The 24247-nt window shown below is 41.5% G+C and overlaps 1 non-coding gene across 1 annotated transcript; it reads left to right on the top strand.

Annotated features, from left to right (window-relative positions):
* The first annotated feature begins 3064 nt into the window (after positions 1 to 3064).
* On the top strand, positions 3065 to 3136 carry trnae-cuc (transfer RNA glutamic acid (anticodon CUC)). Its single transcript has one exon. It is a non-coding gene; the product is annotated as a tRNA-Glu (tRNA).
* Positions 3137 to 24247: the final 21111 nt, after the last annotated feature.

The raw sequence follows: 24247 nt of genomic DNA on the forward strand, positions 1-24247 counted from the left end.
TGACTATGATGATTAGTAACAGGTGTGAGGGCTGAGGACAGGGGTGTGACTTGGAGACCAGGTGGAAACTAATGAGTTGGCATGGAGACGAAAACAAACCAGGAAGTACAAAAACAGAACTGAATGTCCAAAAAACAAAACATAACATAATCTACAGGCGTGACAGTGTGCGTGTGTGTGACAATTGTTGGGACTTTAACTTAACAGCAGTGTGTGAATCTTAAATATTATTATTACTCTCACCAATAGGTCCAATATTATTAGTACTTTCACCTCATATTATTATGTGAATGCTCCAAAGCATTCACATGCTAACGTTTTTCGCCAGCGTTTTAGCTAATTTTCTAAGTCCTAACCAATTATTCAATATCGATTGCAACGGTGTCTCTGCAATGTCCCGACTAAGCAACCAATCAAATTGTTCTGTTGTCACTTTCTCTACAACTCATGCCCAATAAGAGGTATATTTGCATGATATCTGGGCATTGCTATGATTTAATGTTACAAAAATGTCCAAGGCATTTCAGCTTTTCTGCAGAATCACAATTTTGTGCACTAAATATCCACTAAACATGTTTGTCGCGGCGCATGCACAATCCCGCATGTCATCGGCGGCCCTGCTCGCTCTGCACGCATCGCGGCCACGTGCCTGCAAAGCTGCAAACAATCTACAATCAGCGCACCTGGGAAAAAGATGACATGCAGCATTAAGACCAGCGGACCCCAAGATCCAGTGCCAGAACATAGTTCACTCCCGTAGTAAGCATCCCATCCCTGGTTTCACTCCAACGTACTTGATCTCTCTCTGTGCCTTCCTTGTTCCCGTGTCTTATGTCTTTTGTGTTCCCCTGTCTCCCGTGATCGAGCTGTCTGCCTCGTCTTCCCACGAGATTCCAAACTGCCTCCCTCGATCCTCGACCTTTGCTTGGACACGGACCTCGTTGCTTCTCTCCAGCCCCCGACCGTTTGCCTACCTACGGACTGCCTTCTCACTTTGCTCCTTTGGTCTGACGAAGGATTCATCCAACACGCACATACAACAAACTCTGGTAACATTCACATGGTTAATTTTACACATCGTTTAGCACCTATCACTTACAGTAGCATACACATCCCACCTAATCATCAAGTTCAATAAACCAATTGAACTGACTCCTGCCATGGTGTCGTCTACTTCCCCGGCCGTACATAACAATATTATTACATTTCCATTTACCCTTGAACAGAGCAAAAGCAAAATGCAATGTTAGACGATTTACTTTTATTTATTTTTTAATAAAAATAATACACGATAATACCATAAAAATACAATTTCAATTACAAAACCAGCAATATTCTGAATAGCAATCAACAGAGCAATTGAGAGGACACACAAACATAACACAGACCAATCCAAAAGTAGTTAAACAAAACATTTAAAATATTAACAACAGTTCAATATTAATAAGAATTCCAACATAGCACTGATCAGAAATCCCTTTAGTGACATTATCATCACAGCCATTCATAAGGATATTTAATATATTTAAAAAAAATTAACAATAGTGTCACAGTGGCTTTAAACGGGTAAACGGGTTGTACTTGTATAGCGCTTTTCTACCTTCAAGGTACTCAAAGCGCTTTGACACTACTTCCACATTTACCCATTCACACACACATTCACACACTGATGGAAGGAGCTGCCATGCAAGGCGCTAACCAGCACCCATCAGGAGCAAGGGTGAAGTGTCTTGCTCAGGACACAACGGACGTGACGAGGCTGGTACTAGGTGGGGATTGAACCAGGGACCCTCGGGTTCCGCACGGGCACTCTTCCACTGCGCCACGCTTTCACTTGCACAGCATCTCATGAGCTTGACAACACATTGTGTACAATATTTTCCACAAAGATAAAATAAGTAATATTTTAGGTTTTTTTAACAGTTAAAATGTATTTAAATAATATATTCCATCTTCCAATACAAGACTCATTATTATCTAAACTAAATGCAGTTTTTTCTACTGATATCATCTCCGTAGCTTGTGTATATCAGTCAGTATGAGTTGGACTATCAACATCTATCCATTTTTTCAGTATTACCCTTTTTTGTTATGATGCATTGTGAAATAAACGCATTTTTACTCTTGAATTACCTGGTTCAGATGTTATTTTGCGTTCCCTTCAATACAAACAGAAAACGTGTCCACATTTTGTGTCGCTTCTGACGCAAAATGCACCGTGGAATGTTCGTCAGAAATGTGCAACATAATAAAAAAAAAATGTGCTGAACAAGCTAAACTTTAGATACAAGACGTGTGCCCACAAGGGAAGTACCTAATTTGTCAAAAATACCTATTGTGAGAGAGAACAACAGGAATTAAGATGATGCTAAATCAAGTTTTGCAGTCAACCAAAGTTCACCAAAAGGACTACAAGATCCACATTTGATCAAGTGTAAGCATCAAGGATGTAACGGATGAAAAGATTTGTTGTCAAAAAACACAAGTGTCAGTGCTGGGACAATGTGGCAAGGGTCAAAAGCATCAGCAAGCCGGACTAAGCCGGGTGATAAAGTCGAGGTCCAGTCAGAAGTTCATCATCTTGGTTCATGACAGCGCAATGAGGCGTGAGCTGAAGGTTCTGGGAACAGGAAGACTCTTCAGACTCCTTGCCAAGTGTGCATTGCAGGCGTTTAACCGGAACCCTCGAAATGAACACGAAGCAATCTTAGATCCCAAGTTTTCTTTGGCTTCTACTCCGTTTATGAGTTGGGATTTTACATACAGATGCTCACATTGATAGTAAAAGTTACAAAATGATATGTAACTTTTGGATCGAGACCGAATGATGTAAAATCCTTGCATTTTTAAAACTTAATTTGAACATTTTGCATTTTAAGAATATTTAAAGTACAATCTTGTTTTTTTTTTGTACTGGTTTTCAAATATGTCTGTTAAACATCCATCCATCCATTTTCTACGGATTGTCCCTTTTGGAGTCACGGGGGGTGCTGGAGCCTATCTCAGCTGCAGTCAGGCGGAAGGCGGGATACGACCATGGCCAACACAGATGGACAGACAACATTCCCTGGTGGTCTAGTGGTTAGGATTCGGCGCTCTCACCGCCGCGGCCCGGGTTCGATTCCCGGTCAGGGAACTCCCTTTTACCATGAATTGATTAACGTGGACCTCGACTTAAACAAGTTGAAAAACTTATTCGGGTGTTACCATTTAGTGGTCAATTGTACGGAATATGTACTGTACTGTGCAATCTACTAATAAAAGTATCAATCAATCAATCAATCAATCAATCACGCTCACATTCACACACTAGGGCCGATTTAGTGTTGCCAATCAACCTATCCCCAGGTGCATGTCTTTGGAGGTGGGAGGAAGCCGGAGTACCCGGAGGGAACCCATGCATTCACGGGGAGAACATGCAAACTCCACATAGAAAGATCCCGAGCCTGGGCTTGAACCCAGGACTGCAGGACCTTCGTATTGTGAAAAACATTGCAACCAGTAAAAAGATTTTCAAACAAAAATTTAAAAATGGTAAATAAATAAATGGGTTGTACTTGTATAGCGCTTTTCTACCTTCACGGTACTCAAAGCGCTTTGACACTACTTCCACATTTACCCATTCACACACTGATGGAGGGAGCTGCCATGCAAGGCGCCAACCAGCACCCATCAGGAGCAAGGGTGAAGTGTCTTGCTCAGGACACAACGGACGTGACGAGGTTGGTACTAGGTGGGATTTGAACCAGGGACCCTCGGGTTGCGCACGGCCACTCTTCCACTGCGCCACGCCGTCCCTAAATTTAAAAAACATTTTCAAACAAAAAAAATCTTTCTTTTGGTTACTAATTATTTTTTGTGACATATTTTTCTGGTTGGAAGTCTTTTTGGATGAAGATATTTTTTTGGGGTTACAAATTGTTTCTTTGGTTAAAACCTAGTACCAACCTCGTCACGTCCGTTGTGTCCTGAGCAAGACACTTCACCCTTGCTCCTGATGGGTGCTGGTTGGCGCCTTGCATGGCAGCTCCCTCCATCAGTGTGTGAATGTGTGTGTGAATGGGTAAAATGTGGAAGTAGTGTCAAAGCGCTTTGAGTACCTTGAAGGTAGAAAAGCGCTATACAAGTACAACCCATACAAGTACAACCCATAAATTGTGTTTTGGGCTACAAATCCTTTATTTGTTACAAATATTTTTTAGGGTTACATAGTGAAACCCAATATCTAAGTTACATTTAAACCAGTGTGGGTGGCACTGGGAGCAGGTGGGTAAAGTGTCTTGCCCAAGGACACAACGGCAGTAACTGGGATGGCGGAAGCGGGGCTCGAACCTGGAACCCTCAAGTTGCTGGCACGGGTGGTCTACCAATCGAGCTATACCGCCCCAGTTGTTATATGTTTTTACCATGAATTGATTAACGTGGACCCCGACTTAAAAAAGTTGAAATACTTATTGAGGTGTTACCATTTAGTGGTCAATTGTACGGAATATGTACTGAACTGTGCAATCTACTAATAAAAGTCTCAATCAATCTTGATTTCTTACTCTTCTGAGTCTCATTTGCAAATATTATGGTAGCTTTTGCATGCAGAAGGTAGCATGAAGACTACGGAGGCTGCTACCCAGACCTCCCTTTGATTTACTTTTTGACAGGATCTTAAGGTGTTGATCTCTAGCAGGGAGAGACTAGTGGTCAAAGGACTGCAACAGTGCCCCCCCTCCTACGCTGAGTGTCATAAATTCAACACAATCTTTCTTAGCACACATCTCCAGTGCTCCTGACCTTGTGCTACTCTACTATGCTGTGCTCATAAAGCATAGCTGGATGCAACTCGGTTAAGGCGACATCACAGCTTTACTCTAAAACAGGGGCGCTCACACTTTTTCTGCAGGCGAGCTACTTTTCAATTGACCAAGTCGAGGAGATCTACCTCATTCCTATTTATAATTTATATTTATTTATTTATGAAAGAGACATTTTTGTTAACAAGTTAATGGTGTTTAATGATAATACAAGCATGTTTAACACACATAGATTCCTTTCTTTCATGAAGACAAGAATATAAGTTGGTGTATTACCTGATTCTGATGACTTGCATTGATTGGAATTAGACAGTGGTGCTGATAACGTCCGCATTTTCAAATGGAGGAGAAAAAAAAAGTCCTCCTTTCTGTCCAATACCACATGAAAGTGGTTGGATTTGGCATCTCATTTGTCCAACTTGCATACTCGTTTTTAAACACTTTGTTATGAGAGTAGCATATGTGTGTGGCCCTTTAATGTCTGGCAGCAGGTGAGTGACGTCAGTGACTGTGCGGGTGGGCAAGCAAGTGAGAAAGCGGTCGCTGAGGGCGGGGGAGAAATACATTGGCATCAAACTCCGTAGCTTGCTAGCTTGTGCACGCTAGCTTTCTGAGACTCTTATTTTGTTAGCACAGGCAGGATGAAACAGGTCTTTTATGGTGAAGACAGGAACTGTGCAGTCGGTCTTTAGAGTTTTGACAGTAGGTACGGAGTCTCTAGAAATAAAATGTGTTTCTCTGCGTCCGCCCTGTGAGTGATTTTTTTTTAAATATGAGCTGGCAGCAGCCAGCGTCATCTCACAAGATCCTCGGGTGCCGAGAATGTCAAACAACTGACGAAAGTGAAGTCTTGGTATGATTGATGATTGCTCATTTTTATGTCTATTTTTTAATGCCTGGCTTGAGATCGACTGACACACCCTCCGAGATCGACCAGTCGATCGTGATCGACGTAATGGGCACCCCTGCTCTAAGGCGTACAATGCATTACTTGTAACACTTTCCACATGCTGCAGGTGTAGCGATGTAATCACAGTTTACATTAATTCCTCCAGGATAAGTGTGTGATTGAATCTCTATAAGTGACTACATGTCGGTAATATCTTGATTAATGTGTTGTTAAACAGCCCGATGAGAGACTATAATATTGTGTGAATGCTACAGCATTGTTTTTTTTGTACTAAAATAATCTCGGTGTATGTGAAAATTGTTCTAATTCTGGACTTTGAAGTATTTCCATCGACACAAAAGTATCTGGTGTGGAAAACGTTGTGCGAAAAATGCAAAGTAAATCATCCATCCATCCATCCATCCATCATCTTCCGCTTATCCGAGGTCGGGTCGCGGGGGCAACAGCCCAAGCAGGGAAACCCAGACTTCCCTTTCCCCAGCCACTTCGTCTAGCTCTTCCCGGGGGATCCCGAGGCGTTCCCAGGCCAGCCGGGAGACATAGTCTTCCCAACGTGTCCTGGGTCTTCCCCGTGGTCTCCTACCGGTTGGACGTGCCCTAAACACCTCCCTAGGGAGGCGTTCGGGTGGGATCCTGACCAGATGCCCGAACCACCTCATCTGGCTCCTCTCGATGTGGAGGAGCAGCGCCTTTACTTTGAGTTCCTCCCGGGATGACAGAGCTTCTCACCCTATCTCTAAGGGAGAGCCCCAAACTCATTTGGGCCGCTTGTACCCGTGATCTTATCCTTTCGGTCATGACCCAAAGCTCATGACCATAGGTGAGGATGGGAACGTAGATCGACCGGTAAATTGAGAGCTTTGCCTTCCGGCTCAGCTCCTTCTTCACCACAACGGATCGGTACAACGTCCGCATTACTGAAGACGCCGCACCGATCCGCCTGTCGATCTCACGATCCACTTTTCCCTCACTCGTGAACAAGACTCCTAGGTACTTGAACTCCTCCACTTGGGGCAGGGTCTCCTCCCCAACCCGGAGATGGCATTCCACCCTTTTCCGGGCGAGAACCATGGAGGTGCTGATTCTCAAAATAAATCAAGTGTTTTAAAAGAATAAATGAAGTCGTTATGCAAATCATTAAAAAAAAAACATGTGCAGAGCAGCGATACTTTATTTTAGTTCGTATTCCGTTCCAAAAGGTCCAACGAACACCGAATTGTACAAATATCAAATACATTTTTACCCTAAAAAGATAATGCAAATCCAATGAATCTGTTCCAAACACACACACACACACACACACACACACACACACACACGCACACACGCACACACACACACACACACACACACACACACACACACACACACACACACACACTTTAAAGAAAATAACTGTAGTTTTATGCGAAAATACATATTTTCCAGACTACAAGGCGCACTTAAAATCCTTTTTTCCCCTCAAAACTCAACAGTGTGCCTTATATCCCGGTGCACCTAATGCAAGGAATACTTTTGGTTGAACTTACCCGGCTCGAAGCTATTTTATTTGGTACATGGTGTAATGATAAGTGTAACCAGTAGATGGCAGTCAAACATAAGAGATAAATGTAACAACACAAACAATTTATATCAGGGGTCGGGAACCTTTTCGGCTAAGAGAGCCAAACAAGCCAAATAATTTAAAAAGTATTTCCGTGAGAGCCATATAATATTTTTTTTAACACTGAATACAACTAAATGCGTGCATTTTTAAGTAAGACCAACATTTTTAGAGTATAATAAGTCTCTTATTCTTTTTAATAACATTGTTATTCTGAAGATAACCAACAATAAATAAAATACTTCTTACCATTAATCCGACTTCTTGAACAGGTGCGGTAGAAACCAGATGGATGGATTAAAATGCATGAGAATGATTTATATTTTGAATGTTATTTTTGACACTGTGATTACCAGCGTAATCATTACTTCCCATGTTAAGCAATGTCAGCTAAGATTTATCTGAGAGCCAGATGCAGTCATCAAAAGAGCCACATCTGGCTCTAGAGCCATAGGTTCCCTACCCCTGATTTATATGTTCCATTGAAAACATGGAACATTACACACGGTGGTCAAAAATATATCAAAATGTTTTAGTTTGACTTTGGTAAGCTATGAAGCCGCACCATTTGATTTGCTTCAACATACGAGTATTATTATGGTGTGTTTATAAGGTATGACATATTATCTGGCGTTTTGTTTCGCAATACAATAAAAGCAACTTTTGTTACCTTCTGGTCCCTGCTGATCTGTATTTGGGATCTGCAATAATCCTGAAAAATTGCGCGTGTCCGACTTTGTAGTCCGTGTCGACACCGTAGTCGATAAGCTTCTTCTTTTTGTCTATCTTCTTGTTATTGGACATTCATTCTCCGCTGTTGCCATTTCTAATATAAAGTAGTGTAAAGTTCTTACTTATGTCCATACCTGCCAACCTGGAGACCTCCGATTTCGGGAGGTGGGGGGCGTGGTTAAGAGGGGAGTATTTGATTAATTGAAACTCTTATTATTAGATTGCACAGTTCAGTACATATTAGGTACAATTGACCCCTAAATGTTAACACCCCAATACGTTTTTCAACTTGTTTAAGTCGGGTTTCACGTTAATCAATTCATGGTACAAATATATACTATCAGCATAATACAGTCATCACACAAGTTAATCATCATAGTATATATGTAATAGAGTGATATATGATGTCTGTTGCCATCTCCTGGTGAATGTTGGCTATAGCGTTATGGGGTTGCTTTTTGATTGGCCAACGATTTACGTGCGCAGGCAAGTGAGTGAGTCTGTTCTGACGGCCACAGTAAAGAGACGTAACTTCATCACCTCGCCTGGTTATTGACTCCAACCCAATATATTACAATATACATTGAATTATTTACATTATTTACATGGGATGAGGAGCTTTGGTTGATATCAGTACTTCAGTCATCAACAATTGCATCAACAGAGAAATGGACATTGAAACAGTGTAGGTCTTACTTAGTAGGATATGTACAGCGAGCAGAGAACATACTGAGTTCAGATAACATAAGAACAAGTATATACATTAGAAATACATTTGATTATTTACATTAGGATATTTACAATCCGGGAAGATGGGATGTGAATAGATTGGGTATTAGTAAAGGGTTGAAGTTGCCTGGAGGTGTTGTGGTGCATGTACAGTAGATGGCAGTATTGTCCTGTTTAAGAGTGTCACAACGGTGACTGCTGTTGTTGTGTGTTGTTGCTACGCTGGGAAGACGTTAATAAAACTGCCTAACAATAAACCCACATAAGAAACCAAGAACTCTCCCTCGATCATTCTACAGTTATAACACAGGAAAGCAGACGTGAAAACAGGCTGTCCTCACTCAGGCATGGAACTGAAGGGGGCGTAGCTTCCAGCTCCGCCTGAATTTCGGGAGATTTTCGGGAGAAAATTTGTCCCTGGAGGTTTTCGGGAGAGGCGCTGAATTTCGGGAGTCTCCCGGAATATCCGGGAGGGTTGGCAAGTATGCTTATGTCCGTCAGTAAACTCGTCATGAAAGCCCTAAAAATACCGGTGTAGTGAGTTTACATAATTCACCCAAGGAACTTTAGTTATTAGAGTTCAATCAATCAATCAATCAATGTTTACTTATATAGCCCTAAATCACTAGTGTCTCAAAGGGCTGCACAAACCACTACGACATCCTCGGTAGGCCCACATAAGGGCAAGGAAAACTCACACCCGGTGGGACGTCGGTGACAATGATGACTATGAGAACCTTGGAGAGGAGGAAAGCAATGGATGTCGAGCGGGTCTAACATGATACTGTGAAAGTTCAATCCATAATGGATCCAACACAGTTGCAAGAGTCCAGTCCAAAGCGGATCCAACACAGCAGCGAGAGTCCCGTTCACAGCGGAGCCAGCAGGAAAACATCCCAAGCGGAGGCGGATCAGCAGCGCAGAGATGTCCCCAGCCGATACACAGGCGAGCAGTACATGGCCACCGGATCGGACCGGACTCCCTCCACGAGGGAGAGTGGAACATAGGAGAAAAAGAAAAGAAACGGCAGATCAACTGGTCTAAAAAGGGAGTCTATTTAAAGGCTAGAGTATACAAATGAGTTTTAAGGTGAGACTTAAATGCTTCTACTGAGGTGGCATCTCAAACTTTTACCGGGAGGGCATTCCAGAGTACTGGAGCCCGAAATGAAAAAGCTCTATAGCCCGCAGACTTTTTTGGGGCTTTGGGAATCACTAATAAGCCGGAGTCCTTTGAACGCAGATTTCTTGCCGGGACATATGGTACAATACAATCGGCAAGATAGGATGGAGCTAGACCGTGTAGTATTTTATACGTAAGTAGTAAAACCTTAAAGTCACATCTTAAGTGCACAGGAAGCCAGTGCAGGTGAGCCAGTACAGGCTCACCTGCACTGACTTGTCGGACGGTTTTTCCCGGGACACATTTCCGGTGTTGTTGTTTCCGGATGAGGAGATGCTGCTCCGTTATTGGTTTAAGTAGAGCCTGAATGTCATTAAAACAGCTAGCTCCAACTTTTGACGATTCTTCCACTCCCGTCCTTGCACGCTACACCGCTACAACAAAAATGACGGGGAGCGTTCACTTCTGCATATGTGCCTGTGCCGACAAACTGTTAGTACGGAGGAAAAGCAGACGTGACGACAGATTGTAGAGGACGTTAAAGGCAGTGCGTTAAAAGCACGCCCCAAATATTGTCGCCCGGGTAGGAATCAGCAGAAATTCGGGAGAATGGTTGCGCCGGGAGATTTTTGGGAGGGGGACTGAAATTCCGGAGTCTCCCGGAAGAATCGTGAGGGTTGGCAAGTATGGCGTAACACTTATTACTACAAACTTTGTAAACATGGTATAGCTTCCTCTCCTCTGAATGCAAGTGCTCCTACAGCGAGTATTCCTACAAAATACAACACCAACGCAGTGTTTTTGTTTTCTTGCCATTAAAAGCATGTTTATATACTTTTTGTGTTGAGCGGTTTAGGAAAGCATAATGTTTTTAAAAAACACTTTTAATCAAAGCAAACTAATTGTCCAGTCTAGGTAATATAAACTTGAAAATTATCTGTCTAGGGTACAGTTGTTAATGATGAAAAATTATATTTATTTGCGATTTTCGGGATTTATTTTGAGTTAACTTCCATCCATTCATCCATTTTCTACCGCTTTCTCCCTTACAGGGACGCGGGCGGCGCTGGCGCCTATCTCAGCTACAATCGGGCGGAAGGCGGGGTACACCCTGGACAAGTCGCCACCTCATCGCAGGGCCAACACAGATAGACAGACAACATTCACACTCACATTCACACACTAGGGCCAATTTAGTGTTAACTTGCAATTCAATATTTTAATGGTTCGACAGCACCTAGTAAAAAAGTTTTACACTTTTACCTGCATGTTTATCAGTGCATTAAGTACACATCAGGTCTGTTTTCTGTGTTTAGCTGTGACCATTATGTGAGCCCCCCTCTAACCTCTAGATAATAGCACATTGTAAAGGATTTAGCTTCATGTCCATTCATGCAGATAAATGAGCAGCATTGGGGAAGTGAAGGAGCCGCTCTGGAACTGATAAAAAAAAAAAAAAAGAAATACATGCTTGTGAGCCAGCAGTGCACTGCAATCCGATCTGACATAAGTTTGAGGAAAATCGGATGATTGATGTCAACAAGGTATATTAAATACTAGGTACATTAAACATCTGCAGTTTGGGCCAAGGAAGATGCATTTCAAAGTACAGTACAAGGTAGCTTGTCTTCATCATTGTCGGTTCTACCACAGCTTCCTTTGTGCACCAGTTGATCCTTCAACACAAGCGACGGTTTGTCCTTTTCCTCTCCCCTCGGCTCTTCCTTCCTCTCCTCATCATCGTTCACGCGTATTGCAGCCAAGTGCGAAAGCAGAAAGGCGCCGGGTACTTTTTTTGATTACTTGTTTTGTTTGTTTGTCAGGATTACAGTTTACAGTTTCCTTCAAACCTTGAGGAGTGAACACAGCGGGATAATCACGTCTCATGTCATCTTCCTACGAACCTGCACGCTCACATACAGTTGTGATCAAAATTATTCAACCGCCACACAATTTTGGTGTTTTAGCAAGTTGGACATGTATTCCCTATTTTGTTTATAGTCATATCAAATAAAGATGTGTCAAATAGACAAATGCAACTTAAATTGTAACACTGTATTTTACAAAATACCAAAAAAGGACATTTTTCTTAATATGGCTAACAAAAACAGCTTATCGCTACGACGGCCAGGACAAGATGTAGCACGACAGGTAATAGCTGAAATGATGCCAGACACGACAGGTAGCAAAGACACAAGAAGGCATGAGGCAACAACAATACAAATGACAATACAATGATCCAGCAACTGACACAAGACAAAGGAGGTACAAATAGGAGCTGGCTGATTGGCAACAGGTGTGGCCAGATGCCAATCAGCCGCAGCTGAAGGGGAACACAGCACTCAGGGAACAAGACAGGAAGCTGACAAAATAAGAGCACTAGACAGGAACTAAGGACAGGAAATACTAAACACACTGAGGAGGAACACAGCACTCAGGGAACAAGACAGGAAGCTGACAAATTAAAAGCACTTGACCGGAACTAAAAGACAGGAAATACTAAACACAGGAAACAGACAAATTCAGAAGAAAAAACTAAAACATAGACAAACTGACAGTTTGAGAACGGGTTCACAAACTAGGAATTTTACTTGGCGAAATCGTGCAACATAAAAAACATAACAGAATAGAATAACATGCGCTGTAACTGAGCTATCAGATCCTGTTATTGTTCACGTGTCTGATGGCCGAGGGGAAAAAACTGTTTAGATGGCGGGAGGTGTGGGTCTGGATGGACCGTAGTCTCCTGCCTGGGGGAAGAGGGGAGAATATGTTGTGTACAAGGTGAGAAGAGCCAGCTGTGATCCGACCCACACGCCTCCTGGTCCTGGAGGAGAACAGCTCCTGGAGGGGTGGAAGTTTTCAGCCAATCACCTTCTCAGGAGCACGTACCATACGCTGCAGTCGATGCTTGGCAGACAAGATCCTTGACAGTTCCGGGTCATGGTCCAGTGGCATGGAGTCCAAGACGACCGGGGACCCTTTTCTGCTGCAGCCTTCATCCGCCGTTGAGACGCTCCATAGGGTTAGCAATCATGCTCCGCCTGTTAAAATGTTTGCAAATGTAGAAGTTTGGATCAGGATGTCATTAGGCCTGTGCAGGTGTACCTAATGAAGTGTCTGGCATATGTATAGAAATAAGACCAGACACATTTGGATGTGTGTCATGTCTGTTTTGGTCACATCGTTAGTAAAAATGTTGAAAACATCGGTCATACAAAAAAATACTTTTAGATTTTGTGCCAGGAGTTGAATAAGAAGATTTGAACCATTTTAGAGTAAACCAGGATGTCATTAGTGCGTACTGACATAAATACTAAAAGCCTTGATCCCATACATTATCACAACTTTTTGCCCTTTTCGCAAATTGCAACCAGGTGCTTAAATGTTGATCATTATCAGAATATTGCTAGTTCATCGTTGACCTTTTGCTGAAATAATTATCATTTGCCCTGTTTTGATTGATGGGGGACCTCACGGCCCCTTCAAGACTTGCTTCTGGTCTACGTCAAGTTACATGAGCTTAAAAGGTCGTGTCACTTTCATCATCACTTTATTTCAGCGCTTCCTGTGTCAGAACTTATTTTAATAGTCGAGCTTTGCCTCCTGCTGTGCGCAATCCTTGAGGGGAACCGTGATCCTTTTTAATGGGGTCGGTCGTGTTATCGGTTTGTGACCTGGCAACTGTTTGGAGGGAAACTCCAAGTTGTGGAAAAGGAACAACACAATGTCCAAAACGGTTCCTGGAAGACAGAGTAGATTTATGTTGTTCTTTAATATTTAAAGCTTATCATTTTCAAAGAACATTTCTCCGTTTTGTTGCTTTATCTAAAATGTTGGCTTCCTGCTGACTAAAGTAGGTGTGTCTAAAGTGCGGCCCGGGGTGGCCATTTGCAGCCCGAAGCAAATTTTTTAACGGCCCGCAGCACATTTTGAAAGTACTGATACCAAAAAAAAACTAAAAAGTGGAAAGAAGAGCAACCAGATGTAATGTCCCCTAAGAAACTGTTGTAATATTGAAACTAATAACACAAAGCTGCCATGTAAGCAGTTTTTTTTTAACTTTAAAACTGTCTTTGTTCAATAAATAATAAAAACTTGTAATCAACGAATGGATTTGAAGTTGATCTACGGATTTTAGCACTGAACGTACAAATAATTCAATTTAATATATGACTTATTTTGAACACTTTTATGAGAGGAGGCCTTTTTGGATCCCCGAGACCTCTGGTCTGGTTTTTATTAAAGGCCTACTTGAAATGCCATCCATCCATTTTCTACCGCTTATTCCCTTTTGGGGTCGCGGGGGGCGCTAGCGCCTATCTCAATTACAATCGGGCGGAAGGCGGGGTACACCCTAGACAAGCCGCCACCTCATCACAGGGCCAACACAGATAGACAGACAACATTCACACTGACATTCACACACTAGGGCCAATTTAGTGTTGCCAATCAACCTATCCCCAGGTGCATGTCTTGGGAAGTGGGAGGAAGCCGGAGTACCCGGAGGGAACCCACGCATTCACGGGGAGAACATGCAAACTCCACACAGAAAGATCCCGAGCCTGGATTTGAACCCAGGACTGCAGGACCTTCGTATTGTGAGGCAGACGCACTAACCCCTCTGCCACCGTGAAGCCCTACTTGAAATGAGATGTTCTTATTTAAACGGGGATAGCAGGTCCATTCTATGTGTCATACTTGATCATTTTGCGATATTGCCATATTTTTGCTGAAAGGATTTAGTAGAGAACATCGACGATAAAGTTCGCAACTTTTGGTCGCTAGTAAAAAAGCTTTCCCTGTACCGGAAGTAGCAGACGATGTGCGCGTGACGTCACGGGTTGTGGAGCTCCTCACATCCTCACATTGTTTACAACCAGCAGCGAGAGCGATTCGGACCAAGAAAGCGACAATTTCCCCATTAATTTGAGCGAGGATTAAAGATTCGTGGATGAGGATAATGAGAGTGAAGGACTAGAAAAAACAAAAAAAAGGGCGAGGGCAGTGGGAGCGATTCAGATGATAGTAGACACATTTACTAGGATCATTCTGGGAAATCCCTTATCTGCCTATTGTGTTGCTAGTGTTTTAGTGAGATTATATAGTACCTGAAAGTTGGAGGGGTGTGACCACGGGTGTGGTGACCGCCAGTGTCTCTGAGGGAAGCCACGCAGCTGCAGCAGGACGCAAGCTCCGCTGATGTCTACGGTAAGAGCCGACTTATTACCACAATTTTCTCACCGAAACCTGCCGGTTTACATGTGGTGGGGATCCATGTTCGCTGATCCATAGTAAAGCTTCACCTCCGGGAGTTTTAAACAAGGAAACACCGGCTGTGTTTGTGTGGCTAAAGGCAGCTGCAATACACCGTGCGCAACCCGAGGGTCACTGGTTCAAATCCCACCTAAAACCAACCTCGTCACGTCCGTTGTGTCCTGAGCAAGACACTTCACCCTTGCTCCTGATGGGTGCTGGTTGGCGCCTTGCATGGCAGCTCCCTCCATCAGTGTGTGAATGTGTGTGTGAATGGGTAAATGTGGAAGTAATGTCAAAGCGCTTTGAGTACCTTGAAGGTAGAAAAGCGCTATACAAGTACAACCCATTTATTTATTTATTTATCTGCACCGTATCCCTGGCTAAGGGGCAGTCAGGTACTAGGCCTTTGCCAAGGGGGACCTGGCACCTGCCGCCCCGTCCAACATATGCGGACTGTCAAAAATATAAATATTAGACATATCGGCTATTCAGCAATATAATTGTATAGGGACATTAGGGGCTGATTGAAAAAATAAACTGATGTATTTTGGTGTCTGCTGACATTTTCTAATGCTGTTTGTTTCTTCATTTACATCAATCAATCAATGTTTATTTATATAGCCCCAAATCACAAATGTCTCAAAGGACTGCACAAACCATTACGACTACAACATCCTCGGAAGAACCCACAAAAGGGCAAGGAAAACTCACACCCAGGGGGCAGGGAGAATTCACATCCACTGGGACGCCAGTGACAATGCTGACTATGAGAAACCTTGGAGAGGACCTCAGATGTGGGCAACCCCTCCCTAGGGGGCCGAAAGCAATGGATGTCGAGCGGGTCTAACATGATACTGTGAAAGTTCAATCCATAGTGGCTCCAACACAACCGCGAGAGTTCAGTTCAAGCGGATCCAAGACAGCAGCGAGAGTCCCGTGAAAAAAAGTCCTGCAATATGCATTTTCCTGCATCTGGAACATTCTATCACACGCTCGCAGTTACTGCCAGCATCTCCCATTAGCACACCTTCAGTGCAGTGAAAAAGTGGGTTCCGTTTTTTTTTTTTCCCTGATTCTGAGATGCACTGCAAGACTGCTTCCAAAATGTCTATAGAAAGTTGCAAATGCCTGCTGCATGTTTGAAAACATAGCAAAACGCCACAGGTAGGGGGTATGACAACATGAATGTGCAGTAAATGAGTGTCTCAATGGTTACAGCTGCATAGTGCATGTAAAACAAAGTCCTTGTAAATGTGGCGGTCTGCAGTATTTATCAATTGTACACGGTCTTAGTAGCTCACACGCAAATAGTACTCGCTATCTTAAAGTTTGCACATAGTATTTGGATCTTAGTAAATCAGGGCCCAAGACTTTTGGTGTCGAAAACAAAAATGTACTACATGGTGAAACTCCCAACACACACACACACACACTGTAAATAAAGACAGTGTGGTCACACAACAATGAAAGTGGCATTGAGAAGAGGAAATAATCTGGACAATGTCAGCAAATTCCCTTTCCGTAAATAAATGTCGAAATCCTCCCCTGACATTATGGTGCACAATCAGGCGAAACGCAGAAGGAAACACGCACATCCAATTCAAATTTGAAAGCTTGGCCAACAGCATCCCAGCCTTAAAAAATAAAACCCCGCACCATTAACTTTCACAATTTGACTTTTGGCGTAGAAATAACTTCATTTTCGTAGCGAAACGTCAAAGTGAATTATCGAGCAAACGTGGATGATTGAGAACATTTCACTGTTGCATTCAATGGTGCTCAACCCCCATTGTAAACTGTATTTGCAACATTTGACGGACCTAGGGCAGCAATAAACCAACACATCAGAAACTATTCCAGTAGTTCAGTGGTGCAGCTTTTCCGTCAGTTGCACTTATCCAGGCTTGTGTTCGGCATCGGACATCTCCGACGGGCGTAGTCAGGGGGCGCTTTGACCGGATATAATCAAATAATTTTACAAGCAATCACTATTCACTGAAAGGGATTGTGAAAGCTTACATGTTGCAAATGAATGTAAAGGCCTACTGAAATGAGATTTTCTTATTTAAACGGGGATAGCAGGTCCATTCTATGTGTCATACTTGATCATTTCGCGATATTGCCATTTTTTTGCTGAAAGGATTTAGTAGAGAACATCCACGATAAAGTTCGCAACTTTTGGTTGATAATAAAAAAGCCTTGCCTTTACCGGAAGTAGTAGAGGATGTGCGCGGGACGTCACGGGTTGTAGGGCTCTTCACATTCTCACATTGTTTATAATGTGAGCCACCAGCAGTAAGAGCAGTTAGATCCATAATGGACTGGACTCTCACAATAATATGTTAGATCCATAATGGACTGGACTCTCACAATAATATGTTAGATCCATAATGGACTGGACTCTCACAATAATATGCTAGATCCATAATGGACTGGACTTCACAATAATATGCTAGATCCATAATGGACTGGACTTCACAATAATATGCTAGATCCACTCAACGTCAAGTGCACCGGTTGCCCGGGGGGTCCTCTCCAAGGTTTCTCATTGTCATCCCATTGGGTTGAGTTTTTTCTTGCCTTGATGTGGAATCTGAGCCGAGGATGTCGGTGTGGCTTGTGCAGCCCTTTGAGACCCTCGTGATTTTTGTGCTGTATAAGTAAACATTGATTGATTGATTGATGGATGTTTTTGTTGTTGTTGTTTTGCTCAAATCTCTCAATCAACTTTAGTCTTAAATACATATTAATCCTTTAATTGCCCATTTGATGTAATTATGTTCATTTAGTATTTTGAAAGATTTGCATAAAATGAGTTACTCCAACCCACAAAATAAAAATTATGCTTTGTCTTAATACTAATGTATTGTATATCCAGGCCTAATCTTTACTGTACGGATGACAACTCATCTTTGCAAAATTTTTAAAATAAAAAATAAAAAACTGACATAATTAGGTGAAATTGGCACTCAAAGGGTTTAAAAGCCCCAAAACATGGCATTGTTTTTTGAAGACTGTATTGATTAAAAGATCTGAGCAAAAATGTAGAAATAAATATAAATCATAAATGTTTTATGCACCCTCATATCGCTGAGGACTTTCGTTCCCGTGCTTAACTGGGCCGAAATTATTTCCCAGTGTACTTTTGCTACCTGAAAGAATTTGAAATAAAAATATTAAAATTGAACCGGAAATAATCATTATAATTCAGAGTAACAGAACCAAAGTTCTGACCAAAATTAGAGCAAACATTTACCTGAAAGGACAAAGAAGGTTACATTAGAATAAGCTATGGTCTGTGGTCATGTTTTATTAAAGCAAATTGTCCAAATTGGGTATATATTAGTGCTGTGAATCTTTGGGTGTCCCACGATTCGATTCAATATCGATTCTTGGGGCCGCGATTCGATAATATATCGATTTTTTCCGATTCAACTCGATTCTCCATTCAAAAACTATTTTTTTCCTATTCAAAATGATTCTGTATTCATTCAATACATAGGATTTCAGCAGGGTCTACCCCAGTCTGCTGACATGCTAGCAGAGTAGTAGATTTTTTTAAAAAAAAAGCTTTTATAATTGTAAAAGACAATGTTTTATCAACTGATTGCAATAATTTTAATTATTAAACGAACCAAAAAGATGACTTATTTTATCTTTGTGAAAACATTGGACACAGTGTGTTGTCAAGCTTATGAGATGCGATGCAAGTGTAAGCCACTGTGACACTATTGTTCTTTTTTTTCCTTTTTTATAAACGTCTAATGATAATGTCAATGAGGGATTTTTAATCACTGCTATGCTATTATAACTGATATTGATACTGATATTGATTCATTTTTGTTTCATTACTTTTGGTTTGTTCTGTGTCGTGTTTGTGTCTCCTCTCAATTGCTCTGTTTATTGCAGTTCTGAGTGTTGCTGGGTCAGGTTTGGTTTTGGAATTGGATTGCATTGTTATGGTATTGCTGTGTAGTGGTTTGTTGGATTGATAAAAAAAAAAAAATCCATCCATTTTCTACCCCTTATTCCCTTTTAGGGGTCGCTTTTAGGGGTCGATTAAAAAAAAAAAAAGAGAATCGATTCTGAATCGCACAACGTATTCGATTCGATTCATATTCGAATCGATATTTTCCCACACCCCTAGTATGTATGATCAATTTCCTCAAAATATGATTATTTGAAGTTTCTGATGTAATAAATTGTCATTTGTGTCGACTGAAAATCCTTTTAGGGGAGGGGTGGGCATTACGTCGATCGCGATGGACTGGTCGATCTCGGAGGGTGTGTCAGTCGATCTCAAGCCAGGCATTAAAAAATAGACATAAAAATGAGCAATCATCAATCATACCAAGACTTCACTTTCGTCAGTTGTTTGACATTCTCGGCACCCGAGGATCTTGTGAGATGACGCTGGCTGCTGCCAGCTCATATTTAAGAAAAAAAATCACTAACAGGGCGGACGCAGAGGAACATATTTTATTTCTAGAGACTCCGTACCTACTGTCAAAACTCTAAAGACCGACTGCACGGTTCCTGTCTTCACCATAAAAGACCTGTTTCATCCTGCCTGTGCTAACAAAATAAGAGTCTCAGAAAGCTAGCGTGCACAAGCTAGCAAGCTACGGAGTTTGATGCCAATGTATTTCTCCCCCGCCCTCAGCGACCGCTTTCTCACTTGCTTGCCCACCCGCACAGTCACTGACGTCACTCACCTGCTGCCAGACATTAAAGGGCCACACACATATGCTACTCTCATAACAAAGTGTTTAAAAAGGAGTATGCAAGTTGGACAAATGAGATGCCAAATCCAACCACTTTCATGTGGTATTGGACAGAAAGGAGGACTTTTTTTTTTTCTCCTCCATTTGAAAATGCGGACGTTATCAGCACCACTGTCTAATTCCAATCAATGCAAGTCATCAGAATCAGGTAATACACCAACTTATATTCTTGTCTTCATGAAAGAAAGGAATCTATGTGTGTTAAACATGCTTGTATTATCATTAAACACCATTAACTTGTTAACAAAAATGTCTCTTTCATAAATAAATAAATATAAATTATAAATAGGAATGAGGTAGATCTCCTCGACTTGGTCAATTGAAAAGTAGCTCGCCTGCAGAAAAAGTGTGAGCGCCCCTGTTTTAGGGAATCTGCAATCTATTAAGACACTACTAAACCTCCCATTTAAAGAACTTTTCAGCCACATAGGAAATAACGGAATGGGAAGTCATCTATTACAGGGTCAAACTGTGACCACCACAGCACCTCCATTAACTGCATGTGCATTGTTTTAATTTAACTTTTAACATTGTTAACTGGTGTACAAGTGTAAGAGTAAGTTAACTACAGTTAATATTACATGATAAAACCAATAAAACACACAATCTTGATTTTAGAGACAAATGACAAAGGCACGCAATAGTTTTTTTTAAACAATCTTTACTTTACAAATGTAGTTGTCAGGCTTTCCCCTGACAGTTTGTCTATGTTTTAGTTTTTTCCTCTGCATTTGTCTGTTTCCTGTCTGTTTAGTATTTCCTGTCTTTAGTTCCTATCTAGTGCTCTTATTTTGTCAGCTTCCTGTCTTGTTCCCTGAGTGCTGTGTTCCTCCTCAGCTGCGGCTGATTGGCACCTGGCCACACCTGTTGCCAATCAGCCCGCTCCTATTTGTACATGCTTTGTCTTGTGTCAGTTGCTGGATCATTGTATTGTATTGTCGGTGCCTCATGTCACTCTTGTGTCTGGCATCATTCCAGCTATTACCTGTCGTGCTACATCTTGTCCTGGTCGTCGTAGCGGTAAGCTGTTTTTGTTAGCCATTAGCTATTTCCAGTTTTTCTGTTTGTTATCCTCTAGCTTCCATGCTAAAGTTCCTTTTTGTTTTTCTAGCTCCCAGTGCTAGCTCTCTTAGTTTGTTATTCCGCCCACGTGCGTGCTTTTTGTTTGTTCTTGTGTAGTTTTAATTAAATCAGGTTTTCATATACAATGCCTGCCTCCATCTCTGCATCTCGGGGTTCGACATCAACAAATACATCTGACAGTAGTAATAAGATGACCACTATTTTAAAAGTAACCAACTGACTATAACATCTTGCGTGTTGTTCTTCTCTTCCCACGTTCTAAAAAGCCAAAGAAAAAGCTAAATTTAGCCCTTTCAGACTGAAAGAACTGAACTTTATGTTTTTTAAATACTCTAAAGGCTTCAATTTTGTGTAACTACAGAGCTGCAATGTTTGCAGGGCTTGAGAAATTTACAACCTCAGGGACTTTGATTTTGGAATTTCTGACTGGAAGTTTGAGAACTCAAGGTTGATGCTCTGTTGAGTTCTGCCGAGAAAACATCATTCCACAATTTTAGGAAAACATAACACAATATGAGGTTAAGTTATGTTCGATTTTTGGCACAGTTAGTTGGGTCAATGCTCCACATAAATCCTCTTAAAACCACACTGTAGGACATACTACCAGTGAAAGTCTTGCTTAACTGCCTTATTGTGTTATAGCTATCATCTAATGCAATATACTGGAAATGGAATAAGGTAAATACATTGTATGTATTCTATTATCTAAATCTGAGGTTCTCAAACTTAGCACCACAATGACCAACATTAAAATACACTGGCCTAAATATTCATTCAAAATAAGGCAAGGTCTAACAAGAATACAGTATTTAATATTTTTCATCCACCGTAACATTACACACAATTTGAACAGTAACACTGTATTTGTATATTTAATCAACTACTTCTTTGGCATACCACTAGATCAGGGGTCACCAACCCGGTGCCCGCGGGCACCAGGTAGCCCGTAAGGACCAGATGAGCAGCCCACTGGCCTGTTCTAAAAATAGCTGAAATAGCAGCACTTACCAGTGAGCTGCCTCTATTTTTTAAATTGTATTTATTTACTAGCAAGCTGGTCTCGCTTTGCTCAACATTTTTATTTCTAAGAGAGACAAAACTCAAATAAAATTTGAAAATCCACGAAAATATTTTAAAGACTTGGTGTTCACTTGTTTAAATACATCCATTTATTTTTTTTCTTTACTTCTTATAACTTTCAAAAAGACAATTTTAGAGAAAAAATACAACCTTAAAAATGATTTTAGGTTTTTTAAACACGTATACCTTTTTACCTTTTAAATTCCTTCCTCTTCTTTCCTAACAATTTAAATCAATGTTCAAGTAAATTTAGTTTCTTTATTGTAAAGAATAATGAATATATTTTAATTTAATTCTTCATTTTAGCTTCTGTTTTTTCAAAAGTTTAAATTTGAATGACAATAAAAAGGAAGTCTAAGTATTATGGAGACCCCCAAACAATGTTCCCTCTAATTTTTCATCTGATTTGCAGGTGTGTAATTTGTTGTGAGTTCATTAACTGTGTTGGTTTTGTTCTTTGAACAAGGTGATGTTCATGCACGGTTCATTTTGTGCACTAGTAAAAAAACATAACTTAGTCTTGAATTTGAAAAAAAAAAACCAAATAACCAAAAACTTTATTTTTCACTATAGAAAGGGTTCGGTGAATGTGCATATGAAACTGGTGGGGTTCGATACCTCCAACAAGGTTAAGGACCACTGGGTTAGAGTGTCCGCCCTGGGAGCGGTAGGTTGTGAGTTCAAACCCCAGCAGAGTCGTACCAAAGACTATAAAAATGGGACCCATTACCGCCTTGCTTGGCACTCAGCATCAAGGGTTGAAATTGGGGGTTATATCACCAAAAATTATTCCCGGGTGAAGCCACTGCTGCTGCTCACTGCTCCCCTCACCTCCCAGGAGGTGTTTAAGGGTGATGGGTCAAATGCAGAGAATAATTTCGCCACACCTAGTGTGTGTGTAACAATCATTGGTCCTTTAAAGGGGAACATTATCACAATTTCTGAAGGGTTAAAACCAATAAAAATCAGTTCCCAGTGGCTTATTTTATTTTTCGAAATTGTTCTCAAAATTTTACCCATCACGCAATATCCCGATTGCCTGATTTACACCATCGCTATATCCACCCGTCTATTGTCCTGTGACGTCACTGCGTGCAGCAACCAAAAACAAACATGGCAGATAGCACAGAAAGGTATAGCATAGTAGCTCGAATTCAGACACGGATTTCAGCGGCGCAAGCAATTCAACAGATTACGCATGTATTGAAACGGATGGTTGGAGTATGGAGGCAGGTACCGAAAACGAAATTAAAGAATAAACAGAAGCTTTTGAGCCATATCACGACAGACAGCGGCACGGGAAGAAGCTTTTTTGATTGACTGATTGATTGATTGATTTTGATTGATACTTTTATTAGTAGATTGCACAGTACAGTACATATTCTGTACAATTGACCACTAAATGGTAACACCCGAATAAGTTTTTCAACTTGTTTAAGTCGGGGTCCACGTTAATCAATTTATGATAGCGCGGACGAATTCGGCGATCGCCTTCTAACCAACGATTGGTATGTGTTTGTTTGGCATTAAATGTGGGTGGAGGGAAAGGCTGGATGCAAATATAGCTACAAATGAGGCATAATGATGCAATATGTACATACAGCTAGCCTAAATAGCATGTTAGCATCGATTAGCTTGCAGTCATGCCGTGACCAAATATGTCTGATTAGCACACGCCACATAAGTCAATAACATCAACAAAACTCACATTTGTGATTTCGTTGACTTTATCGTTGGAAATGCATCTGCTTTGAGTGTCGCAGGATATCCACACATTCTTGCCATCTCTGTCATAGCGTAGCTGTCGTCGGTACAGTGTGCAGAACAAATGAGGGACTTTTGCATATTTTGACCACTGTTGCAACTTGAATCCGTCCCTGATCGTGTTGTTACACCCTCCGACAACACACCGACGTTTTTTTTTTTTTTTTTCCAAGATGGCGCTGCTGTAGTGGCTGCTGTAGGCAGGAGTTCTGTGCTCTTGTGTCATCCTTTTGTGTTTCCCTCTTGTTTTCATGTCTTAATATATTTGTTTGCCTTTTGGTCCGGGACCCTTTGGGACTGTGTGACAAGGGGTGGCACTTTCGTGACCTCTGTGGTGCTTTTTTTGTGGACTTCTGGATCTGCCTCCCGGGAGCC

This window comes from Nerophis ophidion, linkage group LG09 (genome assembly GCF_033978795.1).
Source record: "Nerophis ophidion isolate RoL-2023_Sa linkage group LG09, RoL_Noph_v1.0, whole genome shotgun sequence".
Lineage (NCBI taxonomy): Eukaryota > Metazoa > Chordata > Actinopteri > Syngnathiformes > Syngnathidae > Nerophis > Nerophis ophidion.